We start from the raw sequence: 18,500 nt of genomic DNA on the forward strand, positions 1-18,500 counted from the left end.
CTGCTTGGGATTCTCTGTCTCCTCTATTTCTGCCTTTCCCCCACTCGTTCTCGCTCTCTCTCTCTCTTTCTATCTCTCTCAAAAATAAACTTTAAAATAAATAAATAAATAAATAAATAAATAAATAAATGTTAAGTTATGAGATAAGATGGAATTTATGGGGCTCAATTTCAAATTGCTTTCCAGGGCCATCTCCATCCAACTCTCCAAGGAAAGGGAAGAGGCCTAAGGCAATGGTCAGATTTAGATTCTTTATGGTTGATGCTTTCAACATAGATAGCCACCTTCTTTAACCATAAGACCACACTATACAGAAGTGCAAAAAGAGAGGTTCCTCCCTCTCCCCAAAAAAGGGAGTTTCCCTCCATTCCTGCCTTCGTTTCTGTAGCGCACAGGGCTGGAAGACAGAGGAAGCCTTAGCTGGTCTTTCTGGCAGCCTTTGCTCCTGCTGTCCCTCCATGTCACCTAAGACTCCTACTGACCCAGCCCTGGACAACTTCTGAGCTGACGTCGCGGTGACTCACAAATGTGCGTTTTCATCTGTGTGAATCCCTTGAGAAACAGGGGCTCTGAGAGGAAAAAGACCGGCTGAGATAACGCTGCTCAGGAGTGAGGTCTCCTTTCTGAGGTTTCCCTAGAATAGCTCGTATCTGTAAATTCTAAGCCACAGTGCGCTCTTGTCATAAGGGGGGTGTGTCTGGATGAGAGAGAAGAAGGGATGGGGAGATCAAACACGCCCTGAGGAAGGCCCAGCTTCAAAGTCAGGTCCAGCACTGATCTAGGTGTGAGAGAGGAGGTGGAAACCAGGGCCGGCCCTTTTCCTTGGGGCTCTTTCCACCCACCTCTCCATCTTCCTGCCTCTGCATCTTCCTCTGAAGAAGATGCTTCTCTGCTTCTCTGTATCCCCGTTTAGACCAGGAGTTTTCAACCTGTGGTTCGTGGGGCCCTGGAATATACAAACATATGTGCATTTTATGGGAAAAGGTCTCTCATTTCTTATATTCTCAAAGTGGACTATCACTAAAAACAGTTAAGAACCATTATTCTAGATTTTTCCTCCTTTGCCTCCTTTCTGAGCCTCCCTCTGCCTCGCTAAGATTCTGACAGTTACACTGTTTTCACCCTCTTCCCTCAGCCCACGCCTTCCTGTCTCTTCTCTCATGTCTTCTCTCTTTCTCCTTCTACCTTTGGCTTCCTGCCCCGTACCCTCTCTTTTTCCTTCTGAAATCTGCCCATAATACAAACATAAACACTAATAATTGTCACATGTTGAAGTGCTCAGTAGCTAAATGTTTAGGCTCCCTAATTATGTTCTTAATTTTATTTTTTTTTAATTTTTAAAAAATTTTTTAAAAATTAAAAAAAATTTTTTTAAATGTTTATTTATTTTTGAGGGAGAGACAGAGACAGAGTGATAGCCAGGGAGGGGTAGAGAGAGAGGGAGACAGAATCCAAAGCAGGCTCCAGGCTCCGAGCTGTCAGCACAGAGCCTGATGTGGGGCTCGAACCCATAAACCATGAGATCATGACCTGAGCCGAAGTCGGACTCTTAACCTACTGAGCCACCCAGGCGCCCCTATGTTCCTAATTTTAACAGCCACTGAGTTGGACATTTTAGATTTTTCTAAAAAAAAACACACACACACACATATATATGTATATATATATACATATATATATGTATATATATGTGTGTATGTGTGTGTGTGTATATATATATATATATACACATACATATATATACACACACATATATATATACATATATATATATATATATATATATATATATATATATGAGGGATAGTTGTTGGCTACTTCTTAGCTTATCTGTGAGAGTCGATTTTGCCCCCATGAGCCCACAGCTGTGCATGAGAACAGTTTCCTGACCTTGGTCTTTAGACACCCGGAGCACACTTGCTCCCCCTACAGTCACAGTTTTAGGTTGCTTACTACATGGCGGAGGAGGATAAGCCAAAAGACAATAAACCTAACAGAATTTGAGTCCATGAGCAGGGACTGTTTTCCGCAGCTTGCTGGGCTATCAAGAAAGATGGCTGCAGACATACAGAGGGAAGAGGCAGAGGAAACAAGGAAGGGTCTGACATCTGAGCAATAGGAGACCCTCCTTGATTTACCTCAACAATTAGAGCAGATCTTTGACATTCAAGTGTACAATCTGTACAAAGTGCAATCTCGCTTTCCAGTGTTTTGATGTTTCGATATATTAATATTCCAGTATCTTTGTTTGCATGATGCTGCCATCATGATATTTTTTTAATGTTTATTTTATTAACTTTTGAAAGAGAGAGAGAGCAGAGGAGACACAGAGAGAGTGAGACAGAAAATCTAAAGCAGACTCTGCTATCAGCAACGTGGGGCTAGAACTCACCAACCGTGAGATCATGACCTGAGCCGAAATCAAGGGTTGGACACTTAACCTACTGAGCCACCCAGGTGCCACCCCACCATCATGGTATTTTTAAAATCAGAAACATTTACATCCTGAGATGTAGTCATAAAATTAGACACTCCATTAATTTTCAAATGGAGTAAATGTGTACTCACCCGGGAGGACTTTATGTCCCTATAATGTTCAAGAAAAGAAAGAAAAATAATTGATAATCTCTTACAGGGCGCCTGGGTGGCTCAGTGGGTTAAGCATCTGACTCTTAATCTCAGCACAGGTCTTGATCTCAGGGTGGTGAGTTCAAGCCCAGAACTGAGGTCCATGCTGCTGGGCATGAAGCCTACTTAAAAAAAAAAAAAAAAGGGTCTTTGTTTTCAAAGACTTTTGAACAAGCAAAGAATGAACATGACATCATTGAAATGGATACAGATAACTCTGTGTTAGAATCGCCAGCTACATGTGACAAAAACAAAAAAAGGTTAAAACAATGCAGACAAAAACTAGAACAATGAAATAAGTGCTATCTCTGGGGTGCGGAGGTGGGGAAGAAGCTGTCCTAAAAAGATTTTTTCAAAGTTACAAAGCATAACAAAAAATATATATATCATTTGAAGATGGACTCAGAGGAGAATATTTGGAAATACCTTATAACTAGTATTTTCTCACTCTCCCCCTAACTAGGGTAGAGTTAAAAAATGCTTTCTCGGGGCGCCTGGGTGGCTCAGTCGGTTAAGCGGCCGACTTCAGCTCAGGTCATGATCTCGCGGTCTGTGAGTTCGAGCCCCGCGTCAGGCTCTGTGCTGACAGCTCAGAGCCTGGAGCCTGTTTCAGATTCTGTGTCTCCCTCTCTCTCTGACCCTCCCCCGTTCATGCTCTGTCTCTCTCTGTCTCAAAAATAAATAAATGTTTAAAAAAAATGCTTTCTCAGCAATGGGGAAAATTTGTACACATATACTCAAAAGTGAACAGTGATACTATTGGAGTATTTTGTTCTTTAGTTTTTCACTTTTTTTAAGAGCTGAAATTGAATTTCGTGTTAAAATTTTTCATGAACATTTTCATTTTTATTTTCTTTTATTATTATTTTAAAATGTTTATTTTGAAAGAGAGAGAACTCATGTGCATTCAGGAAGGGGAAAAGAGAGAGAGAATTCTAAGCAGGCTCCAACTGTTAGCACAGAGCCCAACTCGGGCCAGAACCCATGAACCAGAAGACCATGACCTGAGCCTAAATCAAGAGTCAGACCCCCAACCGACTGAGCCACCCAGGAGCCCCTCATTTTTATCATTTCGGTATCATTAAATACCATTTATAAATATACATCTTCTATCTGATGGTTTTATGTGTTTACAATTGTTTAACTTGAAGTGCACTAAAGTTTTGTTCCGATATTTAATTTCATAAATTATAAACTAAAAAAAAACCCCAAATATGCAATATCTGCTAAGCACTGTTGTAAATTCTTTGTATTGACTCACTTCATCTTCATAATTCTATTATCATGTCCATCTCACAGATGGGGAAAGTAGAGGAAGATGAAGTAAATTTCCCAAGGTTGCACACTAGTTCTGTTGGGGCTAGAATCTGAACTGTGCCATCTGGCTCCAAAACCTACGCTCTTAAACACTGTGTCATACCACCTCTCCAAAAACTGACGCATTAGGATTTCAGTATTACATGAAATAAATAGCCCTATTTTGCTTTGGCACTGGGGTTGTAATCAGCAATTCAAGAAAATATAATCCAAAAGCTTCACAAATTCCCAATTCGCAAATTCATTTGAGGTATTAGTTTAGAGATCATCAGCTCAACATTTAAGAGGTTTGCTTCCATGTTTACAGGCAAGTAAACAGAGGGCATACAGAGGAACAGCAATCTATGTCCTCCTCACAAGTTCACTTTGAGGAAGGGATTATCACCCCTGTCAAAAATGAGCCCCAGGGGCAGCTCACAAGAGTCAGCGATGTTAAACCTGGCTGGCGTCTACGCGGACCTGATCATCTCCCGCACAACCAACAGCTGTGTCTTGCACTATCACTGTGCTCAGCGGCTGTGGGCAGAGAAGGTGGAAGCTGTGCCCGTGCCCAGGGCATGGTCTCAAGTGAAGCATTTCCTAATGCTGAAGCATTACCTTTAGCAAGGTAGCAAAATGTTACCTTGACATTCAGCAATTGGGAGGTAGCCCAAGCCATCTGCCTCTCATTTAATTTTTTTTTAATGTTTATTTATTTTTGAGGGAGAGAGAGAGGGAGGGAGGGCGGGGTGGAGAGAGGGAGACACAGACTCTGAAGCAGGCTCCAGGCACAGGGCTTGAACCCATGAGCTGTGAGATCATGACCTGAGGTGAAGTCGGACATTTAGCCTACTGAGCTGCCCAGGTGCTCCATCTGCCTCTTTTATCTAAGGACAGCTTTTATGGCATAGATATAGGTTTTTTTCCAGTATTATCACGTTTCCCCTTCAATTCTCTGCCCCTAAACACTCTCGCCTTTCGTCCGCCCTAAGCCACATGCATCCCTCCTTTTCTCTTAACCTCCATGTCTCCCCTGTCTCTCTCCTACACCCTCTCTCCCACATACTCTTCCCTCTCCTAAGTTTTCATACAGGCTCAGATTCAGCCCCTCATTCCTTTTCCCAGGTAAGAGCCCCTATGACTACTGACTGCTCCTCTTTCCTTCTCTTCTCAGAGCCTTTCATGGGAGGGACCTTTTTCTTCTGCCATTCCCACACACCTTCTCTGACAGAGGTATGACACTGCTCCTGAGAACTGGGGATTTGGGATGTTCAGTCTCAAAATCCTGCCTAACCCTGCCCTTAAGATCCAAGAAAGATTGGTTTGAATACCCCAGGGAAGAGTCCAGAAGTTTGCCCCCATTTCTGTTATTTCCTGACTCTGAGCCCTGCCTCTACCATTAGTGTAGCTTACAGGTCTCATGCTCACCCCGTAAGAGCTGTCTGTGTTCTGCACTGTGTCCACCTGGAAATGAGATTCAGCCTTTCCCTCCGTTTCTGCCCCAAACCTACTTACAGGAGGTATTTGTGTGAGGAACAAACTTGACTGAGTGTTCAAGAGTAGGGGGTCACAAATGCTTCAAGGCAAACAGCTTCAAAAGGGACATCAGTAATTCCTGTTTTTTTTTCTGTGTGTGTGTGTTTTTTTAAATTTTACATTTATTTATTTATTTTGAGTGAGAGAGAGAGAAGTATGAGCAGGGGAGGGGCAGAGAGAGAGAGGGAGAGAGAGAATCCGAAGCAAGATCCTTGAGATCATGACCTGAGCCAAATTCAAGGGTTGAATGCTTAAGTGACTGAGCCACCCAGATACCCGAATATCTGTTTTTGAGAGAGATTGGTCGTTGCCAGGGGGTGGGGAAAAAGGAAGAAGATGGGTGAAGGTAGTCAAAAGGTACAAGCTTCCAGTGTTAAGATGAACAATGTACAACGCAGGGACCACAGTTAACAGTAGTGTATCGGGTATTTGACAGTTGCCGAGAGTAGGTCTTAAAAGTTCTCACCACAAACACACACAGAAGGTAAACATATGAGGTAAAGGGCGTGTGAATGAACCTTATTGTGGTAGTCGCTTCACAACATATACATATATCAAACCATCACATAGTACACCTTAATTATATCAACAAGTCTGGAAAGGGAAAAGTATTATTTTTTTAAGTGTATTTATTTATTTTGAGAGAGTGTGAGTGTGGGAGGGGCAGAGAGAGAGAGAGAGAGAGAGAGAGAATCCCAAGCAGGCTCTGTGCTCATGAGGGGCTCGAACTCACAAACTGTGAGAGTCATGACCTGAGAGTGGGATGGACGCTCAACCAACTGATCCACCCGGGTGCCCCAAGAAATTTCTATTTTTAAAAGTCCATCAGCCAGGGTGCTGGCTCTTGGTCATTTTACCTGCCTTATTGCTCTGTCTTCACTACATCTTACAGCTCTTCCTTTGCCTCTCTTCCTCACATGCTTTTTCCCAGTTATCCTAGTACACACTTATTTTTCTCTATTTAACAGGATAATTCAGCATCCTAGCCCACCATTTTTCAATCTGTGTCATAATCCCTTAGTGGGTGGTAGAGCCAATTTAGAGGGTCACAAAGATTTTCTTTTAAATTTTTTTTTCAACGTTTTTTATTTATTTTTGGGACAGAGAGAGACAGAGCATGAATGGGGGAGGGGCAGAGAGAGAGGGAGACACAGAATCGGAAACAGGCTCCAGGCTCCGAGCCATCAGCCCAGAGCCTGACGCAGGGCTCGAACTCACAGACCGCGAGATCGTGACCTGGCTGAAGTCGGACGCTTAACCGACTGCGCCACCCAGGCGCCCCAAGATTTTCTTTTAAATAAAATAGAAAATACAAGTGTGTGCATAGTAACTATTGTTTTGTGAAATGCATTTTGATCATACTGTATAAATAATAAGAGCTATGCTTAAAAAAATAGTCTATAAGACACTTTCTGGCTTTAATGGGAGATCTTAGCTCCAGGCTCCCCTTTGCTTAACCATAACCATCAAAGAGCTCAGCAGAATAAAAGAACCTGCCTCTCTGAGCATGACCTATTTTTCTTGAAGGCAGCTTGTAAGATGACTTTAAAACATACCCTAACAGGACTCCCATTTTCTGAAGCGGTCAACTCTGCCAGCTTCTGAACATGATTGTAATAAAGCAGAGCTCTTTGGTCGCTACCTCCTTTTGCAACTGATTTGAGGTTGCTGTTTGAATTAGGGACTTGGTGATGTAATTTGGCAGCGTCCAAATGTAAAATGGTTTCCTCGTCTGTTTGTTTTCTTACCATGTGCAAGGCTGACATCCATCTGGGGATGGGAAATGGAAGTCATCGATGGGAGTCTCAGGGAAGGAGGGAGGATATCTGTTTCTCACATTATTGGTGATATTGCTTAAGGAAAAAAAAACACTGATGGCCTTTTAGGCCATATTAAGATGCTCCTACATCAAAGCAGCTGCACCAAACTGCCACAAGCCTGTGTTGGCCCTGCCAGCCAAGTAGCGTGGAGGAAATAAACTTACCAACTCATCTTTTTTAAGGAACATGGGATGGATGTGGAAGGGACATGGGAAGGAACCAGCATTTACTGAGCACTACTGTGTGCCTGGCACTGTAACTCATACAGCCCCGGGAGGTAGGTATTATTATTCCTAGTTTTGAAAGTTATTATTCTAGTTTTGAAAATTTAGGAACATGTTCCTGCTGTGGACATTCTGTTTCTAATTTTAAACCCTTTTATTTATTTTTGAGAGAGAGTATGAGCAGGGGAGGAGCAGTGGGAGGAGGGGGGCAGAGGATCTGAAATGGGCTCTCTGCATGGCCCAATGTGGGCCTTGAACTTGTGAACTGTGAGAACTGAAGTCAAATGCTTAACTGACTGAGCCACCCAGGCACCCCCCTACTGTGGGCATTCTGAAGGGTCCCACAATAGCTACCTGCGGAGCTGAATCAAAGGTGGGGCCAACTGTAGTTGCCTAGCATCATCCTCTAAAGAGTGCTGACACCTGCTGAAATCTAGCGAGGTGGAGAATGTTTTATTTCCAGTACTTCTCTTGGGGGAAAGGAGTAAACAGCTGTAAAAGATAGTCGGTGGGCCCCTGGTGGTGGGGTAAAATCAACCCCTGGCTGCTAAACGGCCTCCTGGAGTATGCGGGAGGGTGAGCGACGCAGGTTCTGGTTTGCTGGGTTGCTATGCTGGGTTAGAGCGGAATTCTTCAAGACAGCGGAGGAAGGGCTGAGCAGCTGCCGCCAGAGGGCGCCCTTCCCCCCTCCCCCTTGCTTCCGGACACCTCCGCACTTAGCAGCCCTTCGCCCTCCTTCCCAGCACTAAACAGTGGTTAAAGACTGTGGGTTTGAAGGCCAGGTAAATCGTTAGCCTCCTGAGGCTACCGCAGTCCAGCCCTGGTTCCATCTGCCTCTCACCTGCCTGGTCTCCACGCACATCCCTTTGACCTCTGCAGTCTAGCCCTCCCCCAGGGGAGCTCCCTCCTCCCCGCCCCTACTCCTCTCCCTGTGGGTCATAAAGTAGAAATGAAACAAATCTCCCATAACTGCTTTTCTACCACTAGGCATTTTGTAAGTTATTGTGTATATAAATCGAGGTCATTTAGAAATTTTATGTGACTTTCACTTTGAGTAAATCTTTTCAGTACTTAATAACAGTGTTGCTGGAAATTGTTTTCCTAAGGAGAGAACAGCAAGCCCACCGTACCACAATTTCATTAGGTTTCATTTTTCTAACTTTACAGTGACAGCCGTGCAGTTTAAAAATCAAACATCCGTGTCATGATGTAGATGAGTCTCAATGAACAGGAAAGGTGTTATTTATAAACCCAAATCTGGCTTTTCCCAAATTCCTTTTTAAAATTAAACAATGCAGAATGCTGTAGAAAATCATTAGATCTTTGTTCCACACTGTGGAGAAAAGACATGGATGAGCAGATCGGGAGGAGAGAGGGACTCACAGAGGGGTGGGGATAGAAAAAGAAGTAGGAAGACAAAGAGGGAATGTAGTGGGGGGAGGGCTGGGAGAAGGATGTGAGGAAGAGGATGAAGCAGGTGATGCAGGGAAAAGAGAAGAGAGACACGCTGGGCACTGCGCCTCGTGCCTGCCGTGGTGGGTTAAATGGATGGAAAGGAGAACATGGGTGTTGGTGCTTTAAGAGAGAGTTTTCCTTGACCATGAGGTAGAGTGTGAGGGTGAAATCAGAGGAAAGGCAAGGGGGAAAATAATCACAGAGAGACTGCTTATTCCACTGTCTTTCTCAGGGCATATGCTCATCTTCCAGAGCCACAGCTGAAGAAATTGCAAAAGGAAGGTCCAGAACTACTCCTCTCACAAGGTGAGTATGCTTCCATCTGCCACGCTGTCTGCTTGCTTTGCACATTCTCCCCACGTCATATGCTAACAGCACCCATCGTGTGCCATCCTGGCACAAACACAAAACGAGGAAGCGAAATTAGAATGTGGGGGAGAGGGATAGAGCACAGCTTGTTTTTTGTTTGGGAATTTGTGGTAATACATGGGTTACTTTCTTTTTTTTTATCTCAATGTATTTCTTTATAACTTCTATAAAGTATACTAATCATGACAACTTTTAGTATGTGTATTAGGACCATGTAACCACCCACAAACCAGATTAAGGTAAATTGTGTTTCTGGACTCCAATAGCATCCCTTATGCGCTCTCCCAGTCTGGATCTCCCCAGAGGTAACCACTTTGCCAGTCTCTATCCCTATAGATGAGCTCTGCCTGTTTGATTTATATATATGGGGGGGGGGGGGGTAGCAGGAGACATTTGTGTGTTTTGGCTCTTTTTTCTCATCATTCTCTTTGAGATTCATCCATGGATGGTGTTGTGTATAGCGATAATTCATTCTTTTTCTTTGGTGTGTATCATTCCATTGTGTAAATGTATCATACTTTATCCATTTTGTTGTTGATGGACATTTTGTTGTTTCTAGCTTTGGGTTATTATGAATAAAGCTGCTGTGAACATTCTTGTACATGTGCTGGGTGTGCATAGACACTCAGTTCTTTACTATATGTACCCTAGAGTGGAATTACTGAGTCAGAGGATATATGCAGGTTTAGATTTAGTAGGTGATAGAACCCTTGGTTACTTTAATCCAAAGTGCCTTAGAGTGACAAGAATTCTCCATAGAGACTCTTATCGGTAGTTTTGTAGAAGACTCAGTAAACTGTCAGAGGATGGGGAATAGGGAGGGACATGAGGAGTACTCTGACGGGAGATTATAAAAGAAAAGAAACAGAGCAGGAAGGAAAACAGAAATGGGAGACAGGGCTCCAGCACATGGAGTTAAGATTTGGTTATGGGATGTTGAGGTCAAGGCAAATGAAGACCGTAGAGAGGACACTGTGGCTGGTTATGGATGGTTCTTCAGTAGTGAATATTCTCTTGCTGATCACAAAAGAGAAAAAAATGGAGAAGACAAAGTTGTATAAGAAGACAAAACCAATTGGAACCAAGCCAGTTGCCTATAAAAATGAGTAAATTCATTTCCCTGAAGACAAAAACAAAAATCATTACCCTCTGAAATCCTGTTCTGTGGCCATCCTGTGGTAGTGATGGTGAAGACTTGGTTATCGTAGATCAAAACTTAATGTCTCCAGCATGAATTTTCCAGCCTTATTTACCTAAAATTAAAACAGTTTAATTATTTTAGAGATTGCAGTCGAGAACAACTTTGTAAGCAATATATCCGATCTTACCAGTTAATGTTCAGCCTTCGGGATGGCTGGACATCACATGTCTTGGAAGCCTGTTAGGGGAAGTCTGTTCATCTCGTCCGGGTTAATTGAGCAAATCATAGCAAGGCGTTGATTTGCCTTTTCATCCTCCCAGTGCTGAGAGGAAAGAAGGTCTGCTGGTGGAAGTTCAAGATCCCTGCCCCTGTCTGCTGTTCTCAGTCCTAAATCAGTGTTTAGGCACCACCTGAGTAGGAGTAACACTACCCTCTCTTATTCCTTTCTTCATTTTACTAACACTTATTGAGCACCTCCTCTGTGTAAATAACTGTGATAGTTGCTAGGGGGAGATAAAGGAACTTGTAATCTTCTAGGGTAACCCTAGGTATATAAATGTAATTATAATATAAGGTAAATAAAAGAAGTAATATAATGGATTTATATACAAAAGGGTAATGAAATTTGGGAAAGTATTGGCTTACTGAAGAGTTTCTCAGAAGCTGTAGCATTATAGTTGTGCCTTAAAAATGAAGATGTAGGGGGGTGCCTGGGTGGCTCAGTTGGTTAAGCATCCAACTTCAGCTCAGGTCACACAGGTCATGATCTCGGGGTTTATGAGTTCGAACCCCATATTGGGCTCTCCACTGTCAGCACAGAGTCTGCTTTGGATTTCTCTACCCCACCCCTGCCGGTTCTCTCTCTTTCAAAATAAATAAACTTGTTAAAAAAAATGAAGTAGCAGGATTTCAGTGGGTCCAGATTGGAGGTGGGGTGGGTACTGGCAAAATAGGAAAAGTTCACATTTGCTTTAGGTAACTAATCTTTCTTAACAACTGCTCTGCCCTGGCTTGAGAGCACCACTCCCATTCAGAATTGTCTCATTTAAGAGGGACCATAGCATTTATATAGCAGGGAGCATTCGAAACACAATTTAACTGTCTTTAAATGGATATTTGAGCCAGTCTCATTGCAGAAACACATAGAGAACTATATTTTCAGAGGTCTCCTGGTAGAGATGCCTTTGGATGTCCAGCCAGTTGAGATCCTTTAGAAGAAGATTCGTCCCTTGCCCATGCTCTTCTCACTCATGTACTGCTGCCTGGTTGACCTGGCGAGTTTCTGAATCTTGGCAACTTTCTGTCAGGCAGGATTTAGTTAGAATGAACACTCCCCTGAGACAATGCTCTTTAGTTCACTTTTGGTGGTTTGGAGTTCATTCCTTATTCTATTCAATCAACAAGTATTTGTTGAGTGCCTCCCATGTGCCAGAACAGTTTCTGGACACTAAGGTACAATAAATAAGGTAGATTGCTGTCTCGTAGAGCTTCCCTTCCAGTAGGGTGAGACAGACAGTAACTAGAGAAATAAGAAAATGATCGACAAGTGAGAAGAGCTACGTAGAGAATTAAAATAAGGTGATGTGATAGTGAGTGAATGGGTGGTTTCTTCTATGAGTTGTCTGAGATGGTGACATCAAGCTGAGTTCTGAAGGAGCCTTCCATGCAGAGATGTGAGGGAAGTGCATTCCAGGCAGAGGCCCAGCTAGTATAGAGGCCCTAAGGCAGGACCCAGATTGGCATATTTGAGGCACAGAAACAAGGCGAATTTGTCTAGAGCACAGTGAGCACACAGACAGTGGGTATGAGATCTTAGAAAGACAGCCTGGGGCCAGGTCACTGAGGACTTTGTGACTCAGGGGAAGGAATTTGGATTTTTTTCTTGCAGCGAATGTACACATAAATACAGATGAAGAGAAGTTCACTGGGGAGACTTCTAAAATACCAGATAATATCCATTTTAATGGCCTTTGCGCTATTTCTCAGATGGAAAAATGAAACTATAGGTGGATCTAGGTTTTCCTGCACAGCTTATCGGTGGGAGAGGCAGAAGCTGAAACCAGCTGAGTGTGTCCCATGGCAAGTAGCAGAAGCACAGACCCATTGTAGCCCACCCGTGACCTTGCCCCTCTCCAACATGACCTGATACCTGCATTACACTACCTATTGCTGTCAGTTGGACCAGAGGAAAGAGGAAGGAACTGGGATTCCAGAGTCCAGGCACTGAGTACTGGCTCTGACACTGGAAACCAAAGGAAAGGAAAATAGTTATTGAATACTTTACGTAGTGCGTAAGCAGGGGAGGGGAAGAGAGGTAGACATAGGATCCAAAGCAGGCTCCGCACTGACGACAGGGAGCCTGATGCAGGGCTCAAGAGTCACAACCTGAGGTGAAGAAGGGCACTCAACGGGCTGAGCCACATAGGCACCCCTGCAGGTTTTCTATCTTAGTTTCCACACCAATCATGCAAAATGGTTCTTCTTATCCCCATTTCACAGATGAAGTAGCAGGGACTCCAACAGATGAAGTATGATTTCTGCAAGTTTGGGAATCCAGCCCAGGTCTGCTTGGTTGCATTATCCTCTGTTGTCTCTCCTTGTCGTGTGTCCTGCGGCCAGTCTTTTATAACCTCTCTGGGCTGGGGTCTTCTCATTCATTAAAGGGGACATGAAAAAAATCAATGTTTATGGCCTCAACTAGCTCTAATATTTGGGATTCGAAATGCCTTTGAATGAGTTTAATTCTTTTTCTGAGTGAGAGTTCTGAACCATACTGTGACAAATGCTTTAACCAGAGCATGATTCCCACCCCTTTAAGGCCAGAGAGGATAATGACCTCAAATCTGGAGCATCCGGCACAGGGGTTTGTTCTTCTGACACCAGGAAGTGAAGGCCACTTAGAAATACAAAGGATACTGTTTTAGCTTCTTTGTCCCCCTTGTTTACAGCTCTTGATTTCTTCTTTTCTTCCTCTATGTCTGGAAAATCCTTCTCATCTTCTAAATCCTTGTGCTTTGAAGACCAAGTTGGCCAGAGGAATGTCAAAGGAGACACGGGGTTAAATCAGAAGTGATTCTGTTCACTTCTAGCAGCAGAAGCCTGCCATTGTCACCCCAGACCTCGTCCTCTTGACTCCATTGTGAGAGCAGAGGCTCCACATTCCAGGGTCATCATTTCCTTTAGACTTTGCCACCAGCCAAGGGCAAGTGGCTCCTTCTTAATTGATGTTTGCCTGCTTGGGGCCAAAAGAGCACCACAAACCCTGATACTGTGACTTGAGCTGAAATCAAGAGTCGGTCGCTTAACCAAGCCATCCAGGTGCCCCTGGTCAAAACCTATCTTCAGTGCAAAAGTTATCTTGGGGGTTGAATAAGTGGGAGTGGTTATCCATTTATAACCTGTTTTAAAACTCTAGGAAGGCAAGTCTTTTCTCTCTTAGTATTCTTTATTTAGGTGAAATGTATCTGTCTTATTAATTTTTTAAAGTTTATTTATTTAAGAAATCTCTACACCCAACATGGAGCTCAAACTCATGACCCCAAGATCAGGAGCCACATGTTCCATGGACTGAGCTGGCCCTTATCTTCCTTTTTTTTTTTTTTAATGTTTATTTATTTTTGAGAGAGAGAGAGAGAGAGAGAGAGAGAGAGAGAGAGAGAGAGAGAGAATGAGTGGGATAGGGGCACTATCCCCTATAGTGTCCCTATAGGGACACAGAATCTGAAGCAGGCTTCAGGCTCCAAGCTGTCAGCACAGAGCCCGACATGGGGCTCCAACTCATGAGTCGTGAGATCATTACCTGAGCCGAGGGTGGACGCTTAACTGACTGAGTCACCCAGGTTCCCCTTATCTTATTTTTTATGAAAGATCCAACATGAACAATTTTTATCATGATTGGATGTTACATTTTGTCAAGTACTTTTTCTGCATCTATTGATATGGTCAAATGATTTTAGTCTGTTTATATGCTGGATTACATGAACTGATTTTTGGGTGTTGAACTAGCCTTGTACACCCAGGATAAATCCCACTTGGTTGTAGTGTATAATTCTTTTCACACACTTTTGGAATCCATTTGCTAATAATTTGTTGAAGGATTTTTGCAACTATGTTCAGGAGAGATACTGGTTTGTAGTTTTCCTTCTTGCAATGGCTTTGTCTGATTCGGTATTAGGATAATGCTGTCGTCAGAATGAATTAGGAAATATTCCCTTTGCCTCTGTTTTCTGGAAGAGGTGATAGATAATCAATGTGATTTCTTCCTTAAATGTTTGTTGGCATCATCAGTAAAACCATCTGAGCCTGGTGCTTTCAGGTTTGAAAAGTTACTAAATATTGATTCCATTTCTTTCATAGATAAAGTCCTATTCAGATTATATATTTCTCCTTGTATAAATTTTGCTAGAAATGAACTTGGTAGAAGACTTGTGTCTTTCAGGGAATTGACCTGTTTCATCTAAGTTATCAAATTTGTGAGCATAGAATTATTTATAATATTCCTTAATTATCCTTTTAATGTCCATGGGATCAGTATTTATGGTTTTTAACTATATATCTACATAATGTATTAATGCATTTTGAATGTACATGGGATCTTTGATTTTTGGTATCAATAATTTGTATCTTCTCTCCTTTTTGCTTGGCTTGTCTGTCCAGAGGTTTATCCATCTTATTGATCTATTCAAAGAATCCACTTTAGTTTTGTTGATTTTTAAAATTGATTTTCTGTTTTCAGCTTCATTGATTTCTACTCTATTTTTTGTTATTTATTTTCTTGTGCTTACTTTGGATTTAATTTGCTCTTCTCTTTAAGTTCCTAGGGTGGTAGCTCATATGGCTGGTTTTAGGTCTTTCTTCTTTTCTAATATGTGCATTCAGTGCTATAAGTGTCCTGTTATGCACTCCTTGCACTGGATCCTACAAATTTTGGTAAGTTGTATTTTCATTTTCACTTAGTTCAAAACATTTTAAAATTTCTCTTGAGACTTCTTTGACCCATATGTTACTTAGAAGTGTGTTTTTTACTCTCTAAATATTTTAGAATATCTTAATGTTGGGGCACCTGGGTGGCTTAGTTGATTAAGTGTCTGACCTTATACTCAGGTCATGATCTTACGGTTTGTGAGTTCGAGCCCCACGTCAGGTTCTCTGCTGTCAGCTCAGAACCTGGATCCTGCTTCAGATTCTGTGTCTCTCTCTCTGCCTCTTCCCTGCTCGTTCTCTGTTTCTCTCTGTCTCTCTGTCTCAAAAATAAATAAACATTAGAATATCTTAATGTGATTGATTTCTGGTTTAATTCTGTATGCTTTGAGAGCATACCTTGTATAGTTTCTATTTTTTAAATTTGTTGATATGTGTTTATGGCCCAGAATGTGGTCTGTCTTGGTGACTATTCCATGTGACCTTGAGAGAAATGTGTTTTCTGTTGTTGTTCAGTGAAGTAATTGGTAGATGTCAATTATGTCCAGTTGATTGGTGAAGTTGAGTTCAACTATGTCCTTAATGATTTTTTTAACTTTATTTATTTATTTTTGAGAGAGAGAGAGAGAGAGAGAGAGAATGAGTGAGGGAGGGCAGAGGTGGGGTGGGGAGGACAGAGGATCTGAAGCAGGCTCCATGCTGGCAGCAGAGAGCCCGATGTGGGGCTCAAATTCACGAACTGTGGTATCATGTCCTGAGCCAAAGTCGGACACCCCTGTGAGCCACACAGGCACCCCTGTCCTTACTGATTTTCTGCCTGCTGGACCTATCCATTTCTGGCAGAGGGCCGTTGAAGTGTCCAACTATAATCGTGGATTCATCTATTTCTCCTTGTAGTTCTATCCATTTTTGCCTCACATATTTTAACAATGTTGTTAGGCACATATACAATAAGGATTATTATGTCTTCTTGAAGAATTGACTCTTTTATCATTATGTAATGCCCCTCTTTATCCCTGATAATTTTCCTTGCTCTGAAGTCTGCTTTATCTGAAAGTAATATAACTAGTAGCTACTCTAACATTCCTTTGATTAGTGTTATCATGGTGTAACTTTTTCCATATCTTGAATTTTTTATTTAAAAAAAGTTTTTTTTAACGTTTATTTATTTTTGAGACAGAGAGAGACAGAGCATGAACGGGGGAGGGGCAGAGAGAGAGGGAGACACAGAATCGGAAGCAGGCTCCAGGCTCTGAGCCATCAGCCCAGAGCCCAACGCAGGGCTCGAACTCACGGACCGTGAGATCGTGACCTGAGCCGAAGTCAGACGCCTAACTGACTGAGCCACCCAGGCGCCCCTATCTCTTGAATTTTTAAAAAATACTACATGAAATCTATCACTGATGAAAGTATTACTTTGGAAAATGTAACTACTCTTGCAAAAGACAGTGTGTAAGCTATTTTCAGTCATTCATACTTTAGTATGAATTAAAGGGGCAAAAGTTTTATGTGATCTGAAGAGAAACCAGAGTATACTTTAGTATGAATTAATATAGACAATCCTGTTAAAGGTAAAGATAATTTTTCGTGGAAAGAAATGGGGAAGTGGTAAGAGATTAAGAGTCTGTAACTGAGACAGGAAGATTCAAGCTCCACAGAAAGAAAGGAGAGAGACAGATGTAAAAGGAAAATCTTGTGTTCTTTGAGATTTATGCACAAGGCTGATGTTGCCTGAATGCTTTAGAGCTTTCCTTTCTGAGTCCTTTAGCAGTTGTGCACCGAGGGTAGACTTGGATATGGAGAGGGAGCTACGAATACACAAGGGCTCTAAGGAATGGCCCAGTGCCACAATACCTAGTGGCTCCCTGTAGGTCTTAGAACTTTCTGTGGTTTCTCTCACTAGGCTTAGGAAATTGAGGGAAAGGCAAAATTGATTCCCAGGCTTATTCCCCAAGGTTCCTTTTTGCTTCCTTCTTTTAGCCACATCCTCTTGTATCACCTTGAACACTTTTTACTCAGACTGCATCAAGATGGCACCAGTATGTCTGGTTATGCTCAACCCTAAGAAGCAGGACATTCTTTCAAAGCCGGCTTCCTGTCAGAGTGTCTCAGGCTTGAGAGGATCTGTCCAGGCAGGACTGGCCTTTCAGCCAAGCTGAATATGTGGTGTGTCTTGATGGTGTGATTTAAGGAGTGCCAGAAAGGTTGCTACATCCAAAAAATTTTATTTTCCACTCATGCCTAAAATTCCGCCCTTAATGATTCATACCTGTTAACAGCTGGTGCCTGGAAGGAAAAGACACAGAAAGAAGATACTGGCTGTTTACTTCCAATTTTGCTTCATGATGACCCATGACTAGGGTTACAAAAGGGATTTCTGGGGCACCTGGGTGGCTCATTTGGTTGAGCGTCTGACTCTTGGTTTTGGCTCAGGTCATGACCTTACAGTTCGTGGGTTCGTGCCCCGCATTAGGCTCTGTGCTGACAGTGCAGAGCCTGATGGGATTCTGTCTCTCTCTCTCTCTCTCTCTCTCTCTCCCTTTCTCTCAAAATAAGTGAAATAAACTTAAAAAAATAAAAGGACTTCTGAGTGTACAATTTGGAATGTCTTACAACTTTGCAGTAAGTGCTGACAATATTCAATACAAGGTCTCAAGGCCTTGGGGCAGGGGAGAGCAAAAGACTCTCAGTGACTATTTCTTATTTTTTTTTTTTCAACATTTTTAATTTATTTTTGGGACAGAGAGAGACAGAGCATGAACGGGGGAGGGGCAGAGAGAGAGGGAGACACAGAATCGGAAACAGGCTCCAGGCTCCGAGCCATCAGCCCAGAGCCTGACGCGGGGCTCGAACTCACGGACCGCGAGATCGTGACCTGGCTGAAGTCGGACGCTTAACCGACTGCGCCACCCAGGCGCCCCTCAGTGACTATTTCTTAGGGGGCAGATTAATAGCAATGAATTGGGTTTGACCAATTCAGTCTAGATCATGACACTTAATATATGGTCAATTAAATATCCTTGTTTGTCTTCAGTATGCTCTATTACTTATTTTCATGTAAAAACAGACGAAATGAAGTTGCATGCTGGCATCCCGCCACCTGCTTTGTCC

At 42.6% G+C, this 18,500-nt stretch overlaps 2 long non-coding RNA genes across 4 annotated transcripts; one reads left to right on the forward strand and one right to left on the reverse strand.

Moving 5' to 3' along the window:
* Window positions 1-285: 285 nt before the first annotated feature.
* On the reverse strand, window positions 286-13,587 carry LOC131506799 (uncharacterized). Of its 3 annotated transcripts, none has more exons than XR_009259143.1 (4): window positions 13,306-13,587; window positions 10,657-10,791; window positions 10,475-10,581; window positions 286-946 (listed from the first exon to the last, which is right to left on the reverse strand). It is a non-coding gene; the product is annotated as an uncharacterized LOC131506799 (long non-coding RNA). The 3 variants fall into 3 exon arrangements; XR_009259142.1 differs by lacking the exon at window positions 286-946 and adding an exon at window positions 8,736-9,352; XR_009259144.1 differs by lacking the exon at window positions 286-946 and adding an exon at window positions 9,987-10,345.
* On the forward strand, window positions 7,967-13,137 carry LOC131506800 (uncharacterized). The gene is made up of 3 exons (XR_009259145.1): window positions 7,967-8,286; window positions 9,192-9,265; window positions 12,969-13,137. It is a non-coding gene; the product is annotated as an uncharacterized LOC131506800 (long non-coding RNA).
* Window positions 13,588-18,500: the final 4,913 nt, after the last annotated feature.

The sequence above is a fragment of the Neofelis nebulosa genome, chromosome 3 (assembly GCF_028018385.1).
Source record: "Neofelis nebulosa isolate mNeoNeb1 chromosome 3, mNeoNeb1.pri, whole genome shotgun sequence".
Classification (NCBI taxonomy): Eukaryota; Metazoa; Chordata; class Mammalia; order Carnivora; family Felidae; genus Neofelis; species Neofelis nebulosa.